The sequence below is a fragment of the Cupressus sempervirens genome, chromosome 5 (genome assembly GCF_028749045.1).
Source record: "Cupressus sempervirens isolate cs-2001-9-10 chromosome 5, ASM2874904v1, whole genome shotgun sequence".
In the NCBI taxonomy this organism is placed as follows: domain Eukaryota; kingdom Viridiplantae; phylum Streptophyta; class Pinopsida; order Cupressales; family Cupressaceae; genus Cupressus; species Cupressus sempervirens.
In genome coordinates, this window is record NC_143122.1 from 1013974875 (window position 1) to 1013982735 (window position 7861).

Consider the following 7861-nt stretch of genomic DNA (forward strand, 5'->3'; position numbering starts at 1 on the left):
CGATGTCCTTGCATGAGATTGACTGTCAGAAATACAGAACTGACGGAGGTAAAGGCACTGGCTAAATAGCCGTTGCAAATATTCGGCGCAACGGCTATTTAGCCAGTGCCTATTCGGTCAAACAAAAGTTCATGCAATTAATGCGGTTTTAACAACAGATGTATCAGATGTCAAATCTGCAATAATAGCCTGTGTACCCCATCCTGTGGAAAAACCAAACAAGTCATTACCCAACGTGTTACAGGTGACAAGTTATCAAACGTGTTGCATGTGAGAAGCTATCAACATTGTCAGCCATCAACATTGTTCATGCTCATCCGGATATACGCTACAAGCTTCCTATAAAACTTCTCCAAGTATTCATCCCCTCACCACATGAACTCCCACTTCTGCTTCTACTTGTTCTCTGCTAATAATGGCGACCGCCTGTGCTGCCTCTTTCTTTCTAATCTTGGGCTTCCTTTATGCAATTTCGTTGTGTACTTGTGCAGATGAAAGCGCAAGAGAAGCTTACATTGTTCATGTGGCAAAATCGGCAAAACCCAACCATTTTACTTCACACCATCACTGGTATGCCTCAATGCTTCGCCAGATCTCGCCATCAGGGGAGTTGTTATATGCGTATGATACTGTCTTGCATGGCTTTTCGGCGACGTTGAACCGCTTAGAGGCTGAAGCCATGGAGAGAGTAGATGGGTGTTTAGCCGTACTTCCCTCCTCTCTTCATCAGCCAGATACCACTCGTTCACCTGAATTTTTGGGCCTTTCGGGCTCCTCTGCATTCTTGTGGAATCACTCTGATTATGGCGAAGATATCGTCGTGGGCGTGATTGATTGGGGTATCTGGCCTGAGAGCAAAAGCTTCAGTGATGCGGGCCTCGGAGCCATTCCATCCAGATGGAAAGGCACATGTGAAGTTGGGCAGAATTTCACTCCCTCAAACTGCAACAAGAAAATCATCGGAGCTCGGTATTACTTCAAAGGCTATGAAATGAAGCCCAACACTAGCATCGATCCAGCCTCCGAGTACAGATCTGCACGAGACAGCGGTGGGCATGGAACGCATGTAGCTTCTATTGTCGCTGGATCTCCGGTGTATACATCCAGTTGGTTCGGCAACGGAAAGGCGAGAGGGATGGCCCCTAAAGCCAGGCTGGCCATCTCCAAAGCCTGCTGGAAGAAGGGTTGCACGGACGCCGACATTACTGCTGCGATGGATCAAGCGATTTCTGATGGTGTCGACGTCATTTCGATCTCGATCAGCTCAAAAGACGTGCCTTTTTACAAGAACACAAGGGCCATTGCAATGTTCGGGGCCGTAAAAAATGGTGTCCTTGTTTCCGCTGCGGGAGGAAACTCTGGACCGTTTCCATCTACTCTGAGCAACACATTGCCATGGATAATGACAGTTGGAGCCAGCAGCACCGACAGGGATTTCCCTGCTTTTGTGGTACTGGGCAATGGAGCGACATACAGAGGCACGTCCACCTACAAAGGAGGAAATGGAAAACTCCATGGGCCATTCCCAGTGGTGTATGATTCCACAAGCAACAGCTCGAGGCGTTGTCTTCATGGCAGCCTGGATGCAAATCTGGTGAAGGGTAAGATAGTTGTGTGCGATCAGTTATTAGTCTCCAAGAATCCTGGGGAGTCCATTGCCGTGGATAAGGGGAACGAAGTGGCCAGAGCAGGCGGTGTGGGAATAGTTGTTGCAAATGAAGTGCACATCGGAGCCCAACAGCGGATTACGAACCCTAATAAACTGCCCTCTAACAGTCGCTTCTCTATCGGTGTCACTTTTGCAGACGGCGAAAGAATAAAATCGTACATCAACAGTGCGATGAATAGTGCCACGGCCGCCATGAACATCACGGGCTTGACTGTAGTCGGAGAAGAAATAGCTGCTCCAGTAGTTGCTGCATTTTCTTCAAGGGGGCCGAGTAAAGCATATCCACTTATTCTGAAGCCAGATCTAATTGCTCCCGGTGTCAACATTTTGGCAGCCCTGGGAGATGGTTATGAATTCGAGTCAGGGACTTCAATGGCGGCCCCTCACGTGAGCGGCGTTGCGGCACTGATAAAAGCGGTGCATCCCAAGTGGAGCCCCGCCGCCATTAAATCTGCTCTAATGACATCTTCTTACATTGTTGACAACAAAGGGAAGCCAATTAGCGATTCATATACCCTGCAGGCGGCTGACCCGTTTGACATTGGTGCAGGTCACATTGATCCTGAAGCTGCGGTGGATCCAGGACTCGTCTACGACATGGGAGCTCAAGATTACATCAACTTTCTCTGCTCTCTAAACTACACCAAACAACAAATCGCTCTACTCACAAACGAGGCCTGCCCCATGAATTCCATTTTGGAAGATGCAGATCTCAATTACCCCTCATTTTCCGTTGTTTTCAAATCAGGCACCCAATCTGCCCAGGTGAAAAATAGAAGAGTGACGTACGTGGGCAGTGCAGTGGATGTCACGTTCAATGTGAACGTGAAGAGCCCTCCGGGAGTGAGAACCAGCGTGGAGCCGACGCAATTGAAGTGCGGAAATGTGAACGAGCAAGCCAAGTACAGCGTGAAATTTGTACGTGAAGGGACAGCAAGAGCTGGCACAGTCCGATATGGAGAGATAACGTGGAGTTCTATCAACGGAGGAAAAAACATGTACATTGTTCGTAGCCCAGTTATTGTAGCATTCAACTAGTAATACCGCTTATGATGGTTTTGGTGTGTTGTAGCTCTGCTTTCTTTCAACTGTAGGGCCCCGTTTGGTTGGGTGTGTTGTAGCTCTGCTTTCTTTCAACTGTAGGGTCCCGTTTGGTTGGGGAAGATGAATTTCTCTCATAATCAGGTTATCTGATAACCAGGGTTTCGAAAACCTGGTTATATATTTTAGGAAGATAGTTGGACCGTTTGGTTGACACGGGAGATGAATTTTCAAATCCGTATTCTGTGTTTGGTTGCCAATTTAGAAATTGGAATTGGAACAGAATATGACTGGAAATATCTTTTTGTTGCGTTTGGTTGTTCATTTTCTAATTGAAATTGGAATTTGATGTAAATTTTTTTAATCTTATTTAATTAGTGAAACACAAGGATTATAATGAGTAAAGTATTAATATTTATGATTTAATTTATTTATAATTAGACTACATTATTATTATTATTATTTTTTATTCTTGAATATTCACAGTTTTATTTTGTTAGTCAATAATAAATAAAATGATTATTATTTTTTATTTTAATTCTATTTAATTAGCAAAGAAAAGTAAAAAATAATCATACATGCAATCATTTGTACGAAGTTATTTTTTGTCCCATTGTTGAAAATTGTGATCATATATATTATATATTTTTGAAAAATTATGTAAGACAAATTTATCGTCGAATTGAATTTATTGTCAAGTTCATCCGAACTTTATAATTGTCGAACTCGAACTGAAACTTGAACCTTGTGACTTAGTCGCTAAATATGTGTGTTTGTGTCCTCCCTCTATCCCTCCCTGTGTTTGTGTTCATCCACGTGATTTGGTAGAAGGATTGGACACAATAAATGTTGTTTATGCAGATGAATTATTGCCTACACTATATGAGAATTCTCGCATCTCTTAAGACTAGTTGCCGACACAGAGAGGGATTGTGAGGCGTGTTGTGGCTCTTGGTCGGTATCTTTAGAATCCATTGGCCATGGTTGCAACATTATATAGTCTTGGCAAAGAAATATTATCATTGAAGCTTCATTCACTGGAACATTTCCTTACTCCAGATGAAAAGTATGAAGCTGTTGAGCAGGTAATAGTTACAGCAACCAACTGTAGAGGCTATGAAGCGACTTGTCTTTATAAATGCTATTAGTTTTTTTAAGGGTTAGAGGGAATGGACAAGCAGCATCCGAAAACCATGTTATGGATCCATTGGATGATACTAGAATTCATCCAAAGTCATATGAATTTGCCAAGAAAATGGCTAAGGACATATATTGTGAAGAAGCTAGACATGATATAAATGATATGGATGAGAAAACACAAGAAATGGCTGTTGAGCATGTCAAAAAATATCCTGATCTGTTAAATGCCTTTGATATTGATGAATATGCTAGAAGTGTGGAGCAATGGACATCCAATAAAAAGCAGGAAACCCTTGCTGACATAAAGAGTGAATTGTTACATGGATTTCAGGATTTGAGATCGCCATATAAAGAGCCATCCTAGGATGAGGAATTTTATCTGCTGACTGGAGAAAATGAAGAGACCCTATTAATGCGAAAAATTGTCCCCGCAGAGTCCAAAATCATCGTATAATTTGTGATTTGGAATCAAGCTTGACATGAATAATATTGAAATAGGAGCTTTCTGATGATCTAGATATAGATCCTATAGAAAAAATTGCAGAAGGCAGCATCCTTACCTGTTGGGTGAAAACTATGACAAAAGTGAAGTACCTAATTGAGTTAACTTGCAAAGAGAGTTCACTGAAGAATGATAACTATCAGGGTGAACAGGATAAGGATAAGGAGGTTAAGGATCCATATTTTGCGGAAGAGGATTCCATTTCACGAAGTGAACAAGAGAATGAAACCATTAAGTTCCTAACAGATAAAGAGCCAAGGGAGAGTATTATCCATCCAAGCTTGAAAGGGCCTACTCACTTGATTCTAACACTGAACATTTTCAATGGAGTTTATGCACACAAGGATATTGTGGAGGGAGGAAAAGACCAAAAGGATTTTGCTAGCTATCTTCGACTTGGAAAATACTTTCAATTGGGGAGGAGACATTTAAAGATCTTGATGAGGTCATAGGCAGATATATATTCAACAGAGGATAAGATATTTCAGTATTTTGTTCTACTATTTGGTGAGTCATAAAACACACATCAACAGACACCTTTCTACAGATGCAAGAACACACAAGCTCCTCTCTCTCTCTCTCTCGCTCTCTCCCTCTGTCCCTCCGTCCCCCCTTCTTATCCCGCACTCTTTGCCCCTCTATGTATCTCTCACTTTTAATAAATTTATTAAGTTAGTTAATTATTCAACAAAATATGCAACTAAAATTTTACGTGAAATATTATATAGGAAAAAATATACCATTTTACATTCACATACATTAAACATTTGATGATAACTTTAACAAGAAAAATGATGCTTTGTCAATAATTGCTCTTTAAAAATGTGGAATTTTGGCAACATAGATTTTACATGCAATTTTTTAAAAAAAAATCATGAAAATCATTAATCATATAAATCATATTTTAACATCATGAAATTCTGATAATGAATTTCACATAATTACTACAATATGAAAACTTGCTAACTTGATAGAACAATATCCATGATTTGATGGTGGTGTGAAAACACACCGTTAAACATGAAAACGCTGAGAAATCCACGATGTGTGCCTTTATGCCCCACATTCAATGACACACCGTTACATACGAAAACATTGAGAAATCCATGATGTATGCCCTTATGCCCCACATTCGACGACAACCCTCTCATGCTGCTCAATCTTCCCATTACTATTTGTATTGTTAGATGGTCAATCTTGCATATATGAACTAAACATGCTTGAAAAATTAAAACCTAATTTTTTTTTAATGGAATACACCAAGGAGTGGCATCAGATATATTGATCGTTTACAAACACAGTAAACAATCATCAGATAGCTCATTTTTTATCAGCATGTGTGGTCTTGCAATATTAGCAAATCAAGAGCAATAAAAAAATACAAGAGAAAGACACTTTATCAATACCGTTGACAATCTTGTCAAGAAGCACGTACATAGGAAACCAAATTGTGAAAAAAATAAATAAGAAATTTAAAAAATATCCAAGCAAATTAGGAATATACATATAACATGGGACAGAATCATGACTGTACAATCATCTACCAGAAATCCTCAATACTTTTGATAATCTTGTCAACGAGAACATACATAGGAAATCAAATAGGGACAAAAAGACAAAAAAATAAAAACATATGCAAGCAAATTAGGACTATAGATATAACATAAGACAGAATCATGAACTATACAATCATCTAGCAAATCACATTTCTATATGCTTTCAAGTTCTACAATTGAGCATTCATCATTTGCCACTCCTTGTGTATTCCACGTATGTATGGTTCAAATATAACTCTAATTAACAATGTAATGAACAACTATACCAAACGTTTATGAGATCATAAACTACGTGTTGTGAGAGATCAATGCAATACCATTAAACAAAGCCAACTAACCCTCTGGAATTATTTCACATGCCAATCGTGTGAATGCCAATGAAATGAACAACTAAACTATGTATTGACCAATGCCAATCATGTCAATGAAATGAATGACTAAACTATGCATATATCAAGTATGTATACATACATACATGCATGCGTGAACATACATATGCACAGACATACATACATACGCACATACATACATACATACACATGTACATACATGTGTACATACATACGCACGTACACACACACACACACATACATACATGCTCAGCAAAATAGAAAAAATGTGCTCAGTAATGATTTCCAATATAGTGTTGTGACAGATCAATGCAATACCATTACACAAAGCCAATTAAACCATCTGGAATGACTTCACATGCCAATCGTGCGAATGCCAATGAAATGAACAACTATCCTGCGTATTGACCAATGCCAATCATGTCAATAAAATGGATGACTAAACTATGCATAGATCAAGTTTGTATACATACATACATACATGTGTGTACATACATATGCACATACATACATACATACGTACATACATGTGTGTACATACATATGCACATACATACATGCATACGTACATACATGTGTGTACATACATACATACGCATATACATACATACATGCTTAGCAAAATAGTAAAAATGTGCTCAGTAATGAGTTCCAGTATAGTGTTGTGAGAGATCAATGCAATGCATAGATCAAGTATGTATACATGCGTACATACATGTGTGTACATGCATACACACATAATACATACATATGTACGTACATACATACATGTGTGTACATACATACTATTTGTTTCAAATCTGTTTAGCAAAATAGTCAATATGTGCTCACTAATGAATTCCAGTATAGTGCTGTGACAGATCAATACCACTGAAATGGACAACTAAACTTTGTAACAGTTTCTTGCCAATAATGAGTTCTAGTATAGTGTTGTGAGAGATGAATGCAATACCATATAAATAGAGCCAAGTCATAAACTATGTATAGATCAATGGCAATCATGGCTTTTATCTAGACATTCGGTAAAAGCACATATCTATGTCACCATTTGTGATATCAAAACCTGTTTTGGTCAAATTTCATTTCTCTATCAAAATTCAATTTTATTCAAAAACTAAAACTACCCTTTTACAGATCTTAGATTCAATATCATCATTATATAAAATTTTGAGTGTTTTTCTTAGTTATAATATGTTAGAATTTCAAAATATTATAAGTCGATATTTCAACATTTCAGAAGATGCTCACTTAAAAAAAGGGAAAAAATAGTAAATCATACCCAAAAAACAAAAAAAAAATATTTATCTCTAGAGGAGAGAGTCCTCTTCATGAATATGTATTTTTTTCTCAAGAAGGTGTAGATTTGATTGGGAAGTTTTGACGGGAGGAAAAAATTGTTGGCTTCTGAGAAGGTCGAGCTTGAGTACTTATAACAAAGAAAATATAGATCCAAAACAATTATTTCTTTTTTTGTGCACTAGATATACATGTCATCTATAAGATATTTTCAAATTAAAACAAAAAAAGATGATTTGCATTTTCTTTTTTGACGGGAGCTACATCCTATATTTTTTATAGTTAAAAAAGGGACTTCAAAATAAAA

General features: G+C 38.2%; 1 pseudogene across 1 annotated transcript; it reads left to right on the top strand.

The window, feature by feature from the left end:
- The first annotated feature begins 205 nt into the window (after positions 1-205).
- Positions 206-3065, top strand: LOC149559368 (subtilisin-like protease SBT1.7 pseudogene; annotated as a pseudogene). The gene has a single exon (XR_016365145.1). The product of XR_016365145.1 is annotated as a subtilisin-like protease SBT1.7 pseudogene (transcript).
- The last annotated feature ends 4796 nt before the right edge of the window (positions 3066-7861 follow it).